Source organism: Vicugna pacos, chromosome 3 (assembly GCF_048564905.1).
Source record: "Vicugna pacos chromosome 3, VicPac4, whole genome shotgun sequence".
NCBI classification, from domain to species: domain Eukaryota; kingdom Metazoa; phylum Chordata; class Mammalia; order Artiodactyla; family Camelidae; genus Vicugna; species Vicugna pacos.
Genome location: NC_132989.1, coordinates 7167093 through 7186976, shown reverse-complemented (window position 1 = coordinate 7186976; position 19884 = coordinate 7167093). Strand labels below are relative to the sequence as shown.

The 19884-nt window shown below is 42.2% G+C and overlaps 1 protein-coding gene across 3 annotated transcripts in view; it reads left to right on the top strand.

Annotated features, from left to right (window-relative positions):
* The window catches only part of ADRA1B (adrenoceptor alpha 1B), a 281409-nt gene that overhangs the window by 53216 nt on the left and 208309 nt on the right, over nt 1–19884 (top strand). The gene's annotated exons all lie outside the window — the stretch shown is intronic.

Here is a 19884-nt window from a genome sequence, read left to right as displayed (position 1 = left end):
GTTGCACAAATTCTCGGCTTGATAAATATGAAATCAGTCACCCAGAGAAGCCAATATAAACAGTGCGTTGTCATTGATTAATTTATTTAAGAATCTCCTTCTGATTTCCTCTCAGAGGAGCCCCATGGAAATTTCATTATTTGGTGATGAACACATTGATGCAACCTTGTACTAATGAGGAAAGTTACTGACCAACAAAGATTACATGCCTTGTTTAAGGAAATCCAGGGAGTCAGTGCAGACAGATGGGAAAGGAAGATACTGACCCCTCCCTCTCTCCCTGCTTGTCACACCTCCCTCTCCCTTGCCCTGGACTTTTTCCTTTCTCACTTGCAAATTTTCTCTCCCTTTCACCTCTACTCCCCACCTCCATCTTTCTCTACTCATCCTCTCAAAACCATCTCTCAGTTACTGCCTTTGCTCTCAGGTCTGTATCTTTGAGTAGCTAGAAAAGAAGGTGGTTTCACCAACTGATGCTAAAAATGATACATGTAAACTAAGGCTCCCAAACTCAGATATGGCCAGGGACTTCAATAATTCAAGTAAGTGAACCAGGCTGAGGGACACACAATGCAGAGTGGTGGGGACTATGGCAAATGAGAATGGCCTGTGCCCCATCTAGAGGAGGCAGGTGCTACACAGCTCCAATTCATTGTTGCCATTAAGTATGAAGCCAGCATGACCGTATTTTTCAAGCTGGATATTTGCATTTTTAGGGGAAAATTTCCAAATTTTAAAACCGTGTATGGGCCCCCAAATTAGTGTTTGGCTGGATTTAGCCCATAGGGTGGCTATTTGCAAACCTGATGTTAAATGTCTTTGGCTCAGAGCCCCTATCAGTGGCTGAACCCACTCTGCCTCCCGGGACTTCATCTTCCTGTCATGTTCTCCCCCTCCCTTCTTCGCACCCTCCCCCCACTGCCCAGCATGGACTCCTTTCTTTATAAAAAAGTATATTTTCTCCCTCTCTCGCTCTCTCTGTGCTCTGGTGTTTATAGGGTCGTGTTCCCTTGCAAGGCAGAGTTAGCAGAGAGAAGAAAGGTGGGGCCAGGAAGAATGGGGACTCATTTACCAGGCGCAGGCTGGGGACCTGTGGCAAAAGGGCACAGAGTGGAGTCACGGCTCCTGACTTGGCCGCAGCCCGTGACTTGGCCCCAGCCCCTGGGTGCTTATGAGGATCCACTTAGAAAAATGTGGAGAACAAACGCCAAGGCAAGAGCCCCAGCAGACTCTGCTTTTCTCTTATCTTCCTTTCAGCTTCTCCCTCACCAGTTCTCTAGTCTCATGATAACAGTGTCTGAAGTTTCCAGCGGGCTTTCCACATGATCTGAGAACAATAAGTAAACAACCAAAGAGAGAATGTCTGATGCCTTCCAAAGCAAAATTCTGGGCTAAGGTTGTGAGGCCAGAGTGGACACCAGCCAACGTTCTGTCTTGGGGGGGAACTGCCAGCGGCCAGGGTCCAAGACAGTGACCTTGAGAAGGACTTGACATCAGGCAGGGCTCTGCTCCCACATCCCAAGGTGCCATTTAATAGTCTGTATCCCAGGGGTGGAGAAACAGGCCACAATTTCCAGAGGTAACAGTCTCTGTGGGAAGACTCTAATGCTTTACGTGTATTATCCATTAAGTTTACCTCTGTGAGGTAGGTACTATAATTCCATTTTAAAGGTTAAATAATTTACCCAAGGTCACAAACATACCTTTCCCAAGAATACTGTAAAAACTAAATGGGATTCTGCATGTGCTACATTAATAAGATGCGAAGTACCGAAGAAGTGTTCATTTTAATTTTAAACTAATTTGCACAAAGCTATTAGCAGCAGATAATATGTTAATATATTACCTTCCCAGGGGACTCATTCACTCAATAAATACTGATTGAACATCCACTGTTGCACCCTAGATGCAGGGGTGCATGTAGGGGGTCCTAGAATTTCCAGGACTCAGTTCAAAGTGGGGTCATGACAGGCAGAGGGGGAGGGCCACCTCCTCCTACCACATGGGCCTAGACTAGGCACACTGCTCGGCCTTGTTCTTAAGCTGGGTGGTTCTTCCCAGAGCACACACAGTTCAGTGGAAAGAGCTCCCCATGAGGGCCCCCACATTTTGCAGGACTGCTGAGGCCCTCTGCTCAGTGTGTTGTCTGCCTGTGATGGATGATAAATTCTCAAGCCCTTGTGTCACTCAACACCACGTTTACTGCCTTTGCCTGGGCCCCCTCCCAGACTCTCCTTCCTCCTCACATCCCTATTCCTGGGCTCCAGGGCCAAGTCCGTGATAGGTCACCTGGACATGGTCATGAATGTTAAATTCCAAGAAAGACCCTGGATGAACCTGCTTCCCTTCCTTTCTGACAGGACAAACCCTTTCCTCCTACTCTGGGGCATTTCAAGGACATCCAGAAAGACCAGTGATGTGGTGGCCCAGTGGTGTGTACGGGAAGGTGCTGGGATTCAGGCCAGTTGGTGCTTGTCAGCTGGGGAAGTGACTTCCCTTCGGGGAGTCCCGTTTTCTCCATGAGTGAACTGGGAAGGCTGGTCAGGGTGTTCTCTGGATTTCCCTACCATTGTCACTAGCATATTCAGAGGGTCTTCTTAGACACTCAGACAGATGGAAGGGGATGTAGGGTCATTCTGGGCAAAGCCAGGCTTCCTCACAAGCAGGGTGCACCCACACATCCATGGTGTAATTCCAGGAGTGGGAAGCCCTTCCACCTTTCTGATGATAGAAACTCTCCCAAATTATAATCATTTGGGAAGAATGAACTCCTGTTAAAGTGCAGTATTATTACAGAATCTTAGCTTCAAGTATCCTTAGCTCTGAAAGGAAATGCATCTTGGAATTGCATTAAAAACTTTCACTAGGGTGTGAAGCCAGCAGTTGCCAAGGGAAATAAATAAGATAGGACTTTTGGGAACTAGCAGGGAGAAAATATCAAATGAAGTCTCTTGGGAGGAAAAACAGCATTTGTCTTTTCACTGCTGCATTCCTGGTATATTCACGGCCATTTTCTATCTTTAAGTCCATCTCTATTTGACGGACAAGTGAATGAACAGTCCTCAGTTTTGGATGAGGGAAGGTGGAGGGAGGTCCTGGGAAGAGCCTTATGCTTTCTGGCAGAGGGTGAACAGAACCAACCCAAGATGAGTTGAGTGAGCACAGACAATTTCAAGTTGCATAGAGACGGAGGTCCACAGGCAGTGGAGGAGGGAGCCTAGAAGAGGCCAGGAGGGTAGGGCAGCAGAGTTATCACTAGCCATCAGCTTCCATTCTTTCGACCTTGTTCACATTGGGTGGGGCTCCCGCTAAGAGAGGCAGTCTACTTAGTGGCTATGAGTACCGCCTTGGGAATCAAAGAGACTTGACCTTGAACCCTGATCCTCTCACTTACCCATTGTGGGACACCAAAAACGTTACTTCATTTCTCTCTGCCTCAGATCCAAGCAGGTTAAGCGGGATGCCAGCCCATAGGAGTATAATAAGGGTTAAAGGTGAGACTGTTTGCAAAACACCTAGTTCAGGGCTGGAACTGAGCAATGCTCCATAGATGATACAGTGAAGATGATGAAGTGCAGTTCATTCTGAGGAACTGGGTTTACAAACGTCAGTGGCACTTTGCATGTGGGTGAGGGAATGAATTGCACCATGTGATCTGCTACCAGGAATCAGGACTCTGGGCAGGTCTCTGACCCTCTCTGTGCCTCATTTTCATCTTCATCAAAAGGAGTATAGTAATTAAATCCCGTGAGACTTAGGAGAGGCTTCATGTATTCAGTGAAGGCTTATTAAGCAACTGTTACATGCCAGGAGCCACCTAGTGCACTTAGGATATGTCTGGGAGCAAAATAGGCAGAGATGCCTGCCCTAGGAGCCAACATGTAGACCTTTTGGAGCAGATCCTGGTACTCGGGGAAAGAAATTAAGGGTGTAGAAGGCAGAAGAAGACCACCTACAATCTAATACAGCTTCATAGACTCAAAACCCAGATTTGCCATTTTCCCAGCTTTGTGACATTGGATAAGTTCTTAACCTCTCTGAGTGTCAGCCTTCGTCATCTGTAAAATTATGTAACGGTTCCCTCCTTGAGGGTTGTGCCTGGTACAAGAAGTAAAGTGCCTGGTACGTGTTAGGCCGTCTCTGCATGTTGGTTACTGTATTAGTTTCCTGCCACGACAAACTTGGTGGCTTAGGACAGCAGAAATGTGTTCTCTCACCATTTTGGAGGCTGGAAGGCCAAAATCAAGGCATTGGTAGCACTGGTTCCTTCTGGAGGCTCAGAGGGAGAATCTGTTCCCTGCCTCTGGCTCTAGCTTCTGACCAGAGCTAGTTGTAGGCAATCCTTGGCGTTCTTTGGTTTCTGGTTGCACCCCTCCGATCTCTGCCTCCAGTTTCACCTGTTCTGCTCCATGGGTCTGCATGTCCTCTCCTCTTCTTATCAGGACATCAGTCACTGGATTTAGATCCCACCCTGATCCAGTATGGGCTCATCTTACCTTAATTATGTCGGCTAGGACCCTATTTTCAAATACGGTCATATTCTGAGATTGAGGTGGACTTGAATTTGAGTGGCAGGGAGACACTATTCAACTTACCATAGTTCCTTTCTAACCCGTCTCACCCACTGCAGGGTTTCTGAGCAAAGACTTTTGAGTGGGATACAGCAGGCTCCATGGTCAGAACCTGGGGAGTGTTGCGAACCCCCTGTTTGACCTGTGTCACTTCCAGAACCAGAAGAATCATGCTGTTTCTCTGTAAAGAGCTACTGAATCATCACAGGGAACGGGCTAGAAGCCTGCAACCACTTGGGAATCATTTCGCTGGTGAAGGAGGCAGGTTTGAGCCTTTGCTCACGTGTGTCCACCACCAAGAAATGAGGCGTCGCTCACCTTGGAGAATGAGCCCATCCTTTCCAGACCAGTGGTGATTTAACTCCAAGGGTTGTGTAACTGGTAACCCGAAGCATTCCTAAGTCAATCCGTTACACTTCTAGCTATATATACATTTCAGCAGAGACCTGCTGGAGACCAGGTTTTAAATCAAGGCAGTAACTCTAATGGTGAAACTTCTAGGCACTTTGGTGGGCTGTTGGGGGAAGGTATTTGGAAAAAGGTAGAATTTGTGGCCATTCAGTTTAACCCTTCTAGCAATTCTTAAGCAGCTCCCACACGCAAGGCATTGATCTAAACGCCCAAGTGGAACTCGCTAAGAGAAATCCCTGCCTCTCCGGGATTCATGATAAAGTAACTGCACACCAACAACATAAAGGGAGATGCGTTATGAAAGAGATACAAAGAAGGTACATGGGAAAGGCAGAGATTAGTTCTGATGCCAGTGAGATGAGAGGATAAATTGAAAAACCTCAAGGAACAGGCAGATTTTAAAGGGTGAATGAAAAAACAGAGGTGGCGAGGGATGGCATTCCAGGTAGAGGACCCAGCCTAAGCAAAGGCATGGCGATGGAGGAGGGCAGAGTACAGCCAGCAGCTGCATGGCATCTGGTCTGGTGCTCGGAATGTGCCGTGAGGCCAGGTGGGAAATTAAGACTAGAAAACTGAACCCAGTCTTGGTGGTGGAGGGCCGGGACTGCCGGGCTGAGGCTGAGGGGGTTGATCCCGACGGCCACAGCTGGTGCAGGGGAGCAGTGGTCTGCCTGGCATCATGCTGCTGCCCTCACTCTGAGCATCACAGAAGTTGCTTCTCAGAACCACATCTCCTGGTCTATAAAATGTACGTGGCACTAGTCCTATTTTACAGCCTCCTTATGGAAATTCCATAAAGTAATGTATGCAGCTGCTTAGAACTGTGCCAGACACACACTAAGCAGTTATTAAATGCTCATTATTAACTGTAAAGGTTTTGGCAAGGCGAGTTACTAGACTGAGGTGTGGTTGGTTGCTTGATTGGTTTTTTTCAGGATGCCAGCTCGTGGCTACCCAGACAAGCTGCTTGGTCGAGTGAGGGAAACTGGAGGAGTGGAGGGCAGGGCAGCTGCATTTTGGCTTTAGGAGGGGCTGGTCCAGAATTTGGGGCAAGCTGAGGGGAAGGATGGGGACAAATCTGCAGCTGGGGTTGGGCCCGTGGGCAGTAACTGTACTGCAGTGGGGAGCCTGAAGGGAAGCTCTGTGGGCAGCCAAGGGAGGGACAGTTCGCGTTAGTTGACCCAGAGAAGCAGCTTCTCTTTTCAAGAGATGGTGAAGAGGATCTCAGAACATCCAGAATACCTCTTGGGTGCTACTTAACCAGAGAGGGCAAGAGTGGAGCAAACAACACAGACAAGGGCCTGGAGGTGGATGCAATGCGTGAAACAGCCAAGCGGGCACTGGACAGTTGGCTTGTCTTGCACCGTCCTGGTCCCCACTCCAGAGGTGCCCAGAGCCTGCATGCCCTCCCTCCTCCCCTGCCTGTGCAGAGTCTGTTTGTCCTCCACAGCCCTGTTCAAGCTCACACCCTGCTTGGAACCTTTTCCCAGCAACTCCAGCCTGTGCTGATGAGTCCCTTCTCCGAACTCTAGTTGTGCTCAAGACAGACTCAAACTGTTTAACCTTGGAGCTGTTCTTTAATCTACCAGACAGGAAGGGTGGCTATTTGGAGATTTCTCACACAGAGTAAATGAAGCAGCACTTACAATGCTCTGGGTACCGTACCTGGTGCCCAATCAGTGCACAGCAAGTGTAGGCAGCTCTCCTGCGGCTGCTGCTCCTCCTTCACATCTACATTACTGTGTTGCTTGGGGACACACAGTGGACGGCATCCTTGGGAACAACACACGGCTGGGGATGTGGGTGCGTGGGCGTTAGCTGTTATGCCAAACCTTTCTCTCCCCCTCAGGAAAACATGGGGGAGAACCAAGTGAACGAATGTGACATTATTATTGCGATAACCTTGAATCCACTCTAATTCATGTTTATTTTTTAATCATCTGCCAACATTGGTACTTTAGCTTCATGAGTCACACATTCCTTGTGGCAGACCTCATAATATATGGTGACTCATCAGTGCACTGTGGCCCTGAAGGTGAGAACTTCTGCTCTATGAGTTCTACCTTCCTGGCTAGAATATAATCTCCCTAAAGACAAGGACCCTGGGCGGCTTTTTCCCTCCCTACCATGACAGCCAAAGTAGTGGTTGGCATGTAGCTGTTGTTAATAACTAGTCACATGCTGATGAACTGATACCAGGCTTAACAGCTTCAGGATTCTATCAGCAATGCTTATAGAAAGATACAGGTTGTTCAAATGCTGGAGATTTAAGAGGTATGTCTCTAGTTTTGCCTAGTTCCTATGAAAATCTCTAAGAATGGAGAAAACCTATATATTCATGAAGACTTTTGTGGGAATAAGTGGCAGAAACCTAACTCAAACTTCCTTAAGCAAAAATTGGTTCATATAACTGAAAAGTCCAAAGGTGTACTTAAGTTCAGGTAAGTCTGGATCCAGGTGCTCAAATTTTATCAGCAGGAATGTGTCTTTCTCAGGCCCTGAACTGTTTTTCCTCTAAATTTTCAAGCATGTTCTACACAGCTGGTGCCAAAGATCCGCCAACAGCTTCAGGCTTATATTCCATCAATTTGACAAGAGCAGGCAAAACCCTGTCACTTTTCCAATCATTTTAACAGAATCTGGACCTGACACTCATGGACTCAGAGTGGGCCACTTGTCTATACCTAAACCAATTCCTGTGACTCAGCTTGATCAGGTGTCTGTTACCTGCTGAGCTTGGCAGACAGGTATTATCGAACACTACTGGTTTGGATGTTCAAAAAGGGTGATTTCCCAAAAGATAATCTTGATGCAGTTCCTAGAGATAGAAGAAATGGGTACTGGGCAGGCAGATATTTTTTGACATTTGGCAAGCCTGAGTAAGGGACAATGATTACGTGTAGAAGCAGGAACAGCTGTTTCCATGTCAACTGCTGTCGCCATGGTGAAAAGGATACCAATCTGTTGCATCATCTGTGAATGGAGAGGGGCCTTTTGCAGCAAACTCCGGACTCTGACTTTGGTGCTGGCATTTCAGATTTGCACTCATGAGGTCCTCACAAAGAGATCCTGTCCCCACCAGACTGAAAAGCCATTGATGGTGTCTGCTGACTGTGGGGAGAGGAACTTTGCATGTGAGTAAACACAGTGTACACAACCAGCACGGGGAACATTCGGGAATAGCAGCTGGTCAGTTAGCAAGAAAGTTGATGCCCTTTGTCCCAGTCTGATGGCTCTGTCTCAGGAACTACCTTCTCCTGTGGCCCCAGAAAAGACAGTAGTCCACCAATCCACCCCCTATGCTTGATCTTCTCTTGTCCATTGTTTTCCATTTTCCATAAACAAGAGTAACCCTGGCCAGGATTGCAGCTACCTGCCATCAAGGCGAAATATACTGTTTTGGCAAGGAGCATCTTCATCAAGGTGAAGGTCTTCTTGGCCATGTGCTCTTGAAGAGAAAGAAAATACAACTGAAAGATACATCTTACTCACTGGGATAAACACCTTTCCTCTTGTTGGGTTTTCCTGCTAGAAGTCTTAATTAACATTGTAATATGGATGACTGAAATATTATGCTGTACACCAGAAACTGATGCATTGTAAGCTAGCTATATGGTATCACTTATATATGGAATCTTAAAAAAAAAAAGACAAACAAACTAATTTACAAAACAGAAACAGACTCAAAGACATAGACAACAAATTTATGGTTACTAGAGGGGGAAGAGGGTGGGAAGGAATAAATTGGGAGTTCAAGATTTGTGGATACTAATATATATATAATAAACAACAAGCTTATACTGTATCACACAGGGAACTATATTCAATATCTTGTAGTAACTTGTGATGAAAAAAATATGAAAATGAGTATGTCCCTATATGACTGAAGTATTGTGCTGTACACCAGAAATTGACACAACATTGTAAACTGACTGTACTTCAATAAAAACATATATTTTAAAAAAATAAAAAATAAAAGAAGAAGCTAAAGAAAAAACATTGTGGCTATGTAAAATAATCCATTAATAGAGTGATGGGCAGAACAAGAACCATCAAATTTTAGAATAACAAAATAAAAAGTGACTTTATTAATCACTCCCACCTGTAAGCTTTGTGAATTCATCAGCTGAAACTGTCCTGTTCATTAGTGTATTCCCAGTGCCTGGAATAGTGTCTGGCACTCTGGGTGTGCCACAATTGCTTATTACTGTGTTCTTGACAGGCATCACTAATCAATCACCTTACTTTTTCTATTGATCAAGATTATAGTCTCAGAATAAACAACCTAAACTACCACCTAAAGGAATTAGAAAAAGAAGAAAAAACAAAGCCCAAATGTTAGCAGAAAGAAGGAAATTATAAAGGTCAGAGAGGAAATAAATAAAATAAAGACAAAAAAAAAACAGTAGAAAAGATCAATAAAATCAGGAGCTGGTTTTTTGAAAACATAAACAAAATTGATAAACCTTAAGCCAAGCTCACTAAGAAGGAGAGAGGATGCAAATAAGCAAAGTAGGAAATGAAAGAGGAGAAATAACAACCAATACCAAGATACAAAAATTCGTAAGAGAATACTATGAACAATTACATGCCAACAAATTGGACAACCCAGAAGAAATGGAAAACTTTTTAGAAATATACAACTTGCCAAGACTGAATCGAGAAGAAACAGTTTGAACAGACAGATCACTAGTAGTGAAATTGAATTTGTAATTTAAAAAACTCCCAACAAACAAAAGTCCAGGACTGGACAGCTTCACGGGGAAATTGTACCAAACAAACAAAGAAGAGCTAGTACCTATTCTTCTCAAACTATTCCCAAAAAATTAAAGAGGACGAAGCACTCCCAAATTCACTCTGCAAGGCCATTACCCTGATACCAAAACCAGACAAGGACACTCCAAAAAAAGAAAATTACAGGCCAGTATCTCTGATAAATATGGATGTAAAAATCCTCAACAAAATATTAGAAGCTAATTCCAACAATATATAAAAAGGATCATACACAATGATCAAGTGGGATTTATTTCAAGGACACAAGGGTGGTTCAATATTCACAAATCAATCCATGTAATATACAAAATTAATAAAAGGAAGGATAAAAATCACATGATCATCTAAACAGACACCAAAAAAGCATTTGACAAAATTCAGCATCCATTCACAAAAACTCTCAGCAAAGTTGGTATACATATCTCAACATAATAGAGGCCGTTTGTGACAGACCCACAGCTAACATCATACGCAACAGTGGAAAGCTGAAAACCTTTCCTCTAAATTCAAGAATAATACAAGGATGCCCAGTTTCGCTGCTTCTATTTAACATAGTATTGGAAGTCGTAGCCACAGCCGTCAGACAAGAAAAAGAAATAAAAGGCATCCAAATTGGAAGAAGAGTGTTCATAGCAGCGCTATTTTACAACAGACAAACTATGAAAGCAACCCAAGTGTCCATCAACAGACAAATGGATAAAGAAAATGTGGTGTGTGTATCAATGGAATATTACAGAGCTATAAAAAGAATCAAATTCTGCCATTTGCAGCAACATGGATGGACCTAGAGAATATTATGCATAGTGAAATTAGAGAAATACAAGTACTGTATGAAATCACTTATATGTGGAATCTACAAAATAAAACAAACAAATGCATATAGCAAAACAGAAACAGACTCACAGACACACAAAACACTAGAGGTTATCTGTGGGGAAAGGGATGGGGGAGGAGCATCATACAGGTATAGGATTAAGAGATACAAGCTACTACATATAAAATAGATAAGCAACAAGAATATATTGTATAGCACAGGGAACTATAGCCATTATTTTAATGAGTATCATCTATAAAAATACTGAATCACTATGCTATACACCTGAAACTAATAGAATAGTGTAAATCAACTATATTTCAATTTTAACAAGAGTGTGGTCTCAGAATCATTCTCACCACAGAATCCCAGTATCTAATGCCAGCCAGTCAATTGACACATAAGCTAAAACTGATTGGCCATTTCTCACTAGCAGTTTGTCAAAAGTTTGCAGAACTTTAAGGAAAGATTTCTTTCACACAGTTAGGAGAAAGAGGACTGAAGCACTTACGTGTCAACTGAAATAGTGGCTACTCTAGGCTTTGAGGTTGCTGCAGAACTTCTTCATTCCACGTCCTATACATCACTCCTCAGAAGAAATTTAAAAATCCGGATACTACATTTCACTGATTAACTTCTGGGAACTGCATACTTTTAGCAAAGAGTTTTAACTCCTTAGTAATCTGCAGGTTAATAATTAGCGTGTAGAAGCCAGTCTACTTCAGTAAAAGATAAGATGATTAGGTGCTCAAAGAAGATCCCCAGGAGTTCTTTTCTTTCTTTCAGCAACTGACTATTTAGCATTTCAAGTGGTGAAGAAATGGCTCTAGGAATGAATAGCTCATTCAGGTAGCACACTCGTTTCCTTTCAGATATTTAGGCTAAGTGGCATTAGGAAGCAGTCAATTATGGACAATTTGGGATCCTGCAAATAACTGAAGAAGTTAAATTGACTTTGTATATAAGAGGAGCATGCTCCTGGAAGACCATTCAAAGAAACCCATTGTGCAGGGCCATGAATGCAGCCAGAAAGATCATTAACAGGCTAGTCAAATGACTGTGGTGACAGGAGTAAGACAGGGACTGGATCACTTAGATAATTGGAGAGGCAGATGATCAAAAACTCTTTTGTTGAACTGAACTAATAGGTCCCAAATGGGCATCAGTCCCAGTGAGTAAGAACTATAACCACATTTACTAGCAATAAGATCATGCCTTTAATAACTGACAGTTAAATTCAAGAAAGTAGTAAGGAAAGAGTCATTTCCATCCAGGCTGACTTGAAGGCTATTATTTAAATTCAAGGATCATATAAATAGAGTCTGCTAGTCCAGAGGCTTCCTAAGTATTGTTGGGCTCGGAAGGGCACTTAGCCATCCCCTGCTACCTGCTAGGAAGAGGCAAAAAGGCCTGATGTCAGTCTTTGCTTCGGAGTGTTATCAGGATGACCTAGTGATTGAGTCTCAGTCAGCAGCGGGGCTCAGTAGCAAGGTTCTGACTCAGATTAGCGCTTGGGTTGTGGCATCTCTTACCATCAGACATACCTCACCTTCACGTTTGCGTCAACAGTTGAAGCAATTGTGTTTATGCTAGGAAGGAGCAATTTGGGAGATAGATCCCAGCACTTTCAGAAAGAGGAAATTAACCTCTAAACTCAGCCCCTTGAGTGCCAGTGGTCTTCCCTGCTTACCAGGATGAGGGATGGATATGGAGGAACCGTGGAAGAGTGGTTAATAGCTTGGCTTTGATGTCACACCCGGGACCATATCTTAGTTCTGCTACTTAATAGCTGCCTGGCACTGAATCATTATTTAAATCGATTGACCCTCAGCTTTTTCTCTTTAAAATGGAGATCCAGTATTATCCTATTTCCTCTTTATTAAATGGAGATATAACAGTGCACACCGTTGTGAAGATTAAATATGAAAAAATAAAGTGCTTAATATTATTGGAACATTCACCAAGATAGACCATGTTCTGGGACATAAAACAAATCTTAATACATTTAAAAAGATTCAAGTCATAAAAATATATTTTCTGAACGAAATGGAATTAAATTAGAGCTCAACAGCAGACAATTATTATAAAATCCCCAGATATTTGGAAATTATATAAAACACTTCTTCATAACTCTTGGGTTAAAGAAGAAATCAAAAGGGAAATAAAGTATTTTTAACTTTTTCTGAATGAAAATAAACATATACATATCAGAACTTACAGGAAGCAGCTAAAGCAATGCCTGGGGTGGGGGGAAATTTATAACACTAAAATGCCTATGCTAAAAAAGAAGAAAGGTCTCAAGTCAATAACAAGAGCTCCCATCTTAAGAAACTAGAAAAAGAAGAGTAAATTAAAGCCAAGGTAAGCAGAAGAAAGGAAATAATAAGTAAAAATCAATGAACATGTCAATGAAATTGGAAATAGAAAAAAAATGGAGAAAAGCATTGAAGTCAAAGCTGATTCTTTGAGATCAGTTAAATTCATAAACCTCTAACCAAACCGAATAGGATAACAGAGAGAAGACATGCATTGCTAAATATCTGGAATGAGAAAAGTGACAACTCTGTGGACTCTGTGAATATTAAAGCAATAGTAAGAAGATATTATGAACAATTCTATGCCCATAAAATAATAAATGCCTATAAATTTGACAACTTAAATGGACAAATTCCTAGAAAGACATAATCAACCATAGTTCATTAAAGAAGAAATAACCTGGATTTGTAGTTAACAAATTTTTTCAGAAAAAACAAGACGAAACTCAAGGACTAGGCAGTTTCATTGGGGAACTATGCAGCAACATGGATGAGTCAACTATGTCAACTACTTCAGAAAGAAATACTACACAAACGCTGAAGAATTTGAAGATGAAGGAATACTTACCAATTCATTCTGTGAGCCCATCATTACAGATGATTCACTGCCTGATTTCAAGACTTGTCATAAAGATACAGTAATCATCAGTGTGATTATGGTGTCAAGATAGATAAATAAATAAATCAGCACTGAGAGTCCAGAAATAGATCCACAGACATATGGATAACTGTTTTTCATAGTTCAGTGGAGAAAAGAAAGTCTTTTCAACAAACAGTACTAAACAGTTTGATGTCTGTATAGGGACTGGGGAAACAGAACTTTACTATTTTTCAGATTTTCTTTTTTTGCTGGTTTTTTTTTTTCATTATAGTCAGTTTACAATATTGTATTAATTTCTGGTGTACAGCATAGTGATACAGTTACACACACACACACACATATATATATATATTCCTTTTCCTATCTGCAAATCCAACACTCCCAATTTATCCCTCCACCCTCCCCACCTTTCCCTCTTGGTAACCATAAGTTTGTTTTCTATGTCTATGAGTCTGTTTTTGTTTTGTAAATAAGTTCATTTGTATCAATTTTTTGGATTCCACATATAAATAATATCATTTGGTATTTTTCTTTCTTTTTGGCTTACTTCACATAGGGTGACTCATCCATGTTGCTGCAAATTGCATTATTTTATTCTTTTTTTATGTCTGAGTAGTATTCCATTGTGTGTATATGCGTGTGTGTGTATATATATACGTGTGTGTGTGTGTGTGTGTGTGTGTGTGTACACTACGTCTTCTTTATCCAGTCATCTGCCGATGGACATTTAGGTGTTTCCATGTCTTGACTATTTTAAATAGGGCTGCTATGCACATTGAGGGGCATGTGTCATTTTGAATTAAGGTTCCCTCTGGATATATGCTCAGAAGTGGGATTGCTGGATCATATGGTAAGTCTATTTTTAGTTTTTGAGGAATCTCCATACTGTTTTCCGGAGTGGCTGCACCAAACTACATTCCCACCAGCAGTGTAGGAGGGTTTCCTTTTCTCCACAGCCTCTCCAGCATTTATCGTTTGTGGACTTTTTAATGATGGCCATTCTGAGTGGTATGAAGTGATACCTTATTGCAGTTTTGATTTGCATTTCTCTCATAATTAGTGATATTGACCATTTTTTCGTATGTCTATTGGCCATTCGTATGTCTTCACTGGAGAAATGTTTGTTTAGGTCTTCTGCCCATTTTTGGATTGGGTTGTTTATTTCTTTGTTATGGAGCTGTATGAGCTGTTTGTATATTTTGGAAATTAAGCCTTTGTCAGTCACATCATTTGCAGATGTTTTCTTGGGAGACAGAACATTAATTCATACCTCATATCATATACAAAAATTAACTCAAAATGGATCATAGATCTAAATGTAAAACCTGAAACTGTAAAATTCCTAGAAGAAAACATAGAAGAAAATTTTTATGATCCTAGTTTGGGAAAAGATTTCTTAAATATAACACATTTCTTAAGCATAGCACAAAAACACAATTCATGAAAGAAAAATCAGTATCTCGTACTATATCAAAATTAAGAACTTCTCCTTTCTCATTGCACTGTTAAGGGAATGGAAAGACAAACCACAAAATGAGAGAAAATATTTGCAAATCATGTATCTGTCAAGAGAACTGTATTCAGAATATATAAAGAACTTTAAAACCCAATGAGAAAACAAACAACCTAATTTAAAAAATGGATAAAAGATTTGAACTTACACTTCACCAGAGAAGAGAACATGCATGGCAAATAAGCAAATTACAAAGATACTCAACATTATTATCATTAAGTAAATGCAGATGAAACAGTGAGATACTACCATATACCTGTTAGAATGGCCAAAATTAAAAAGACTAACCATACTCAGTATTGCCAAGAACATGGAGGTACTGAAGTTCTCATACACTGCTGATGAGGATGTGAAATGGTGCAACCACTTTAGAAAACAGTTTGGCAGTTTCTTAAAAAGTTAAACATACACCTAGTATATGGCCCAGCCGTCAGACTCCTAGACATTTACCCAAGAAAAATGAAAGCATGTGCCCATATAAAGACTTGTACATGAATATTCATAAGAGTTTATTTGTAATAGCCAAAAACTGAGAATTTCTGTCAGCCACTGAAAAGATAAACAAAATTGTGGTTTATGTTGCAATGATACTCAGCAGGAAAAACAATGAACTATCGATACACACAACAAGGATGAATCTCAGAATCATTACGCCAATGGAAAGAAACCAAAACGAGGGGTACTCAGTGCATAATTTATATAAAATGTTAGAAAATGGAAACTACAGTGACAATTGTAGATTAGAGGTTATCAGCAAACAGTGGGAGAATAGGGAGGGATTACCAAGGGGAACAAGTAGACTTTTGGTGAGGATGGCTGTGTTTGTGATCTTGAGTGTGATAATATTATGTTGTACACTTTCAACGTGTGCAGATTGTTGCTAGTCAATTATACCTCAGTGAAACTGTTTTTTTAAAAGTGTATAGGCTGACGTGGGACCAGGTGTTTTTCCACGTGAAGGGGGCCCCAAGTTGAGAGGCCTGGAGGTGGGACTCTGGGACCCACTGGTAGAAAGGATGTTCCCCCTTCTACAGCTACTGAGGACCGGACTGCTTCTGCTCCTGACTGTGGCAGTAAGAGAATCCTGGTAGGCAGGTTGGAAAAAAAAAAAAAAGAGTTTAGCACATGGTAGTTATTACTTTCTTTTGATTCTAATTATCCCCTGACTAGCTTGCTTTTTTTAAAAATTGTATTATTTATTTTATTTTGGTAGGGGGAGGTAATTAGGTTTGTTTATTTTTTTTTTTTAGAGGAGGTACTGGGGATTGAATCCAGGATCTCACACATGCTAAGCATGCAGCGCTACCACTTGAGATATACCCTTCTTCCTTGTTTTTTTTTTTTTTTTTTTGACTTCTGTCCTAATGAATCTCCAAAGTAGGGGCAGCTTTGGTCTTACAGGCCAAGTAAATTTGACCTCACTGGTCCAAGTCTAATCCACAGGTAGTGGCTGCACTGCATTGAGAAGTGTGGTGGGTAGAACAACAGCCCCCAAAGATGTTCACATCCTCATCCCAGGAACATGTGAATATGCAAAAGGGACTTTGCAGACTGATGAAGGTTGTGGATCTTGAGATGGGGTGGTAACCCTGGATAATCTGGTGGGCCCAATCTAATTACATGGGTCCTTACAACTGGAGACCATTTCCTGACTATGGTCAGAAACTAGTAGCAACATGAAACGGATTTGATGCCCTGCTGCTGGTTCTGATATGTAGAGGCTATGTTCATGAACCGGAGAGAGGCCTCTAGAAGCTGGAAAAGGCAAGGAAATGAGTAATTCTCCCCTTGAGTTTCCAAAAAAAAAGGAAAGCAACTCTACCAACATGAGTTGAGTCCAGTGAGAACTGCTGGACTTGAGACCTACAAAACCGTAAGATAATAAAGTTGTGCTGTTTTAATCCATTAAATGCGTGGTAATTTGTTACCACAGCAATAGCAAACTCATCCAAGCAGGGAAAAATATTGCGATCAATTAATGATGTCTACCATCGGTACCGTAGGGGAAAGAAGCCATGTGCTACCTATCTGCCATACTGGCTCTCACTTTCAAGTGTGCTGGCGTGGGAGTTGGGGACGCATCTTCATTTATGGGGCCTACTGTATGCAAGCTCTATACTGGGCTCTTTACTTCTGTTTCCTTAGTCACCTTCACGTCAGCTCTATCACGGCGCAAGTATTACTTCCTCTTCTGATGGGTGGGCATCAGAGAAATTGAGACCTTACCTCTAAATTAAGATCTTAACTCCAAAGGCTTGGTTTTTTTCCCCCCCAAACAGAACACAGAGCCCCAAGAAAGTCTAGGTGAACTAGGCTTCAAGTGTTGATGGAAAACAAGAACAAACACAGATGAGGATCCTTTGTCTTGGAACGATACTTGTGGCCCTGGAAGTGGTGCACGTAACATTATTAGCACAGCTGGAGCTTCGAGAAGTGTCTTGGGAGTGGGGAAGGAACAATACATTTCAAATATTTGGTAATTATCATGAAAACTACTTGCTCCTTGTTTACGCTGAAACTTCAGCACAGAGGAATGCCACTTATACTTTCTCTCTCAGCACGCTGTGTGTGACGCATCCAGCCAGCTGCCTCGCTGGGTTCCTGGCCCCCTCTGGGCATGGGGGCTTGTTTATGCCTCTGCTGAAGAGGACGCACAGCCATGCTGCCTTCTTACCCTTCCTCCCTCTTCCAGGGTTGCTTCAGAAGGACGTGCTTCAGACCGCACTGCTGGATTCTCTGTCTTGTAGTGAAATTGCAACATCATGTGTTAGGGCAGGGGAGGGAACGAGACCCCAGATATCCTTCAAAACAAAGCTGTGGAACCAGGCCAGGTCACTGTCATTTACCATTTCACAATCTTTATTTTGAAGGGAGTTAATGAGTTGGGAAAGCAGAAGGAAAATGCTGAGAGCCTAGCTTTAACGCTTAATAATTCTATGACTTAACCTCTCTGAGCTTTAACTTTTTTTCACCCATAATATGAGAGTAATAACAGCAACCTCACTAGAATGGAGCAGTGTTTATGACTGGCTGAGCATGTTCTGTGAGTTAGGCACTGTGTTAAGGGCTTTACTAGCAAAACTCACTCATCCCAACAGCCTTATGAGAGATGAACTACTGTTATCCCATTTTACAGATGAGGATACAGAGGTTCAAAGAGAATTAGGTACTTGCCCAAAGTCACACAGCTAGTAAAGGAAACTAACCAGGCTACTTGATTCTAGACTCAGCAGACATAAGCACTGTGGTGAAGTACTTAGCACAGCACCTTGCATAGGACACATAGTCAACAGACGTGAGATAGAATTTTATCAGCTTCAGTATGAGTATACAGAATTAGTTGGGACCTGAGGTCCCCTTGATCCTTCTCTCCTTTTATTACTTGTTTATGGTAAAATAAAACACAGATAGAGAAAACCACCAGATCCCAGAAGCCCACCAAAAGTAACCATGATCTGGACGTCTGTGGAAATAACTGTCTTAGTTTAGGCTGCTATAACAAAGTGCTATAAATTGGGTGGATTTTAAACAACAGAAATTAACTTCTTGTGGTTCTGGAGGCTGGAAGTCTGAGATCAGGGGGCCTGCATGGTTGGGTTCTGTAGAGGGCCTGCTTCCAGGTTGCATACTGCTGACTTCTCACTGTGTCCTCACCTGGTGGAAAGAGGGTGAGAGAGCTCTCTGGAGTCCCTTCCATAGGCCACTGATTCCATGCATGAGGGTTCCACCCTCATGACCTAACCACCTTTCAAAAGCCCCACCTTCTTATATCATCACATTGTGGGGTAAGAGTAGCATTTGAATTGGAGAGGGGGGCAGGAGGAGAGAAGCATACTTGGTCCACTGCAGTAATTTTGTTGAGTTTCCTTTTAGTTTTCTCACCCAGTGTGCACCCCTAGGCACTGTAGCTAGCTTTGTCCATCTTTAGGATGGTTTATGTCTTTTTCAATCTACAGGTTTCTGTCCCCACCTCACCTCCACTTCCAGTTCTGCTTTTTTTTTTTTTATTTCTTATGGTTTTTCTAGCTTGCTTCCTAAGATTTCCTGACTCTTGTATCACCTCCAACTTTTAACTAGACTTCTTGTTTTTCCTTCTCTATTGTCCACATCATGCTCAGTTCTTGCCCTACTGCTAATAGTTTCTCCCCAGTATGGATCCCTGTCCTGGAAGGGGAGTCCTGGTGGTCAATTTTGGGAGCCCATAAAGGCTAGATTGCTCCAGCCCTCCACCCTCTCTCTGCACCCCTTGTGCTCCCCTGCTGGCTTGGGCAAATCTTCCCAGGTTCAGCTGCCCCTCTCGGATTGGCTCATGTGTTTTCCAGTAAGTACCTACTGCCCATGTTGGGTTTCTCCCATTCTCAGAGCTATCAGATACCCTATTGCTTTCCTGACACACAAGCATTAATACCATGGGAGCCTTGGGCAGTTGCTGCTTTGTCCACATAGCTTATATTTGGGTATTCATGGGGATACCATCTGATTGTTACGCATTTGCTCTGTTTACTTTTGTGTGGAGACAGGGGTAAATTCAAAATGATTCTGTCCACTCTTGTCTTCCAAAATCCCCTAACTCTTGAGTCCTACTTTGACCATAGGACGCTGTCCAGAACTGGCTTCTCCCTTGTGCATGGAAGATCACCAAATATATCCCACAAATGCCTATCTCATGATCCACCCAACCCCACTTTCTGTCTCTAGCACAGAAATAGTCAGCATGTTCTGGCAAGACAAGCCTGTATTTCTTCACAACAGGGTTTACCTCAACATAAGAAATCATTTTAAAACACTTAGCAATGAACAGAGCTGAGACAAGGTCAAAGAACCCTGCAGTGGGAGGAAGTTGGACTACAGATTTAAAATCCCTTCCATTTCTAGTGTCTTGAGAT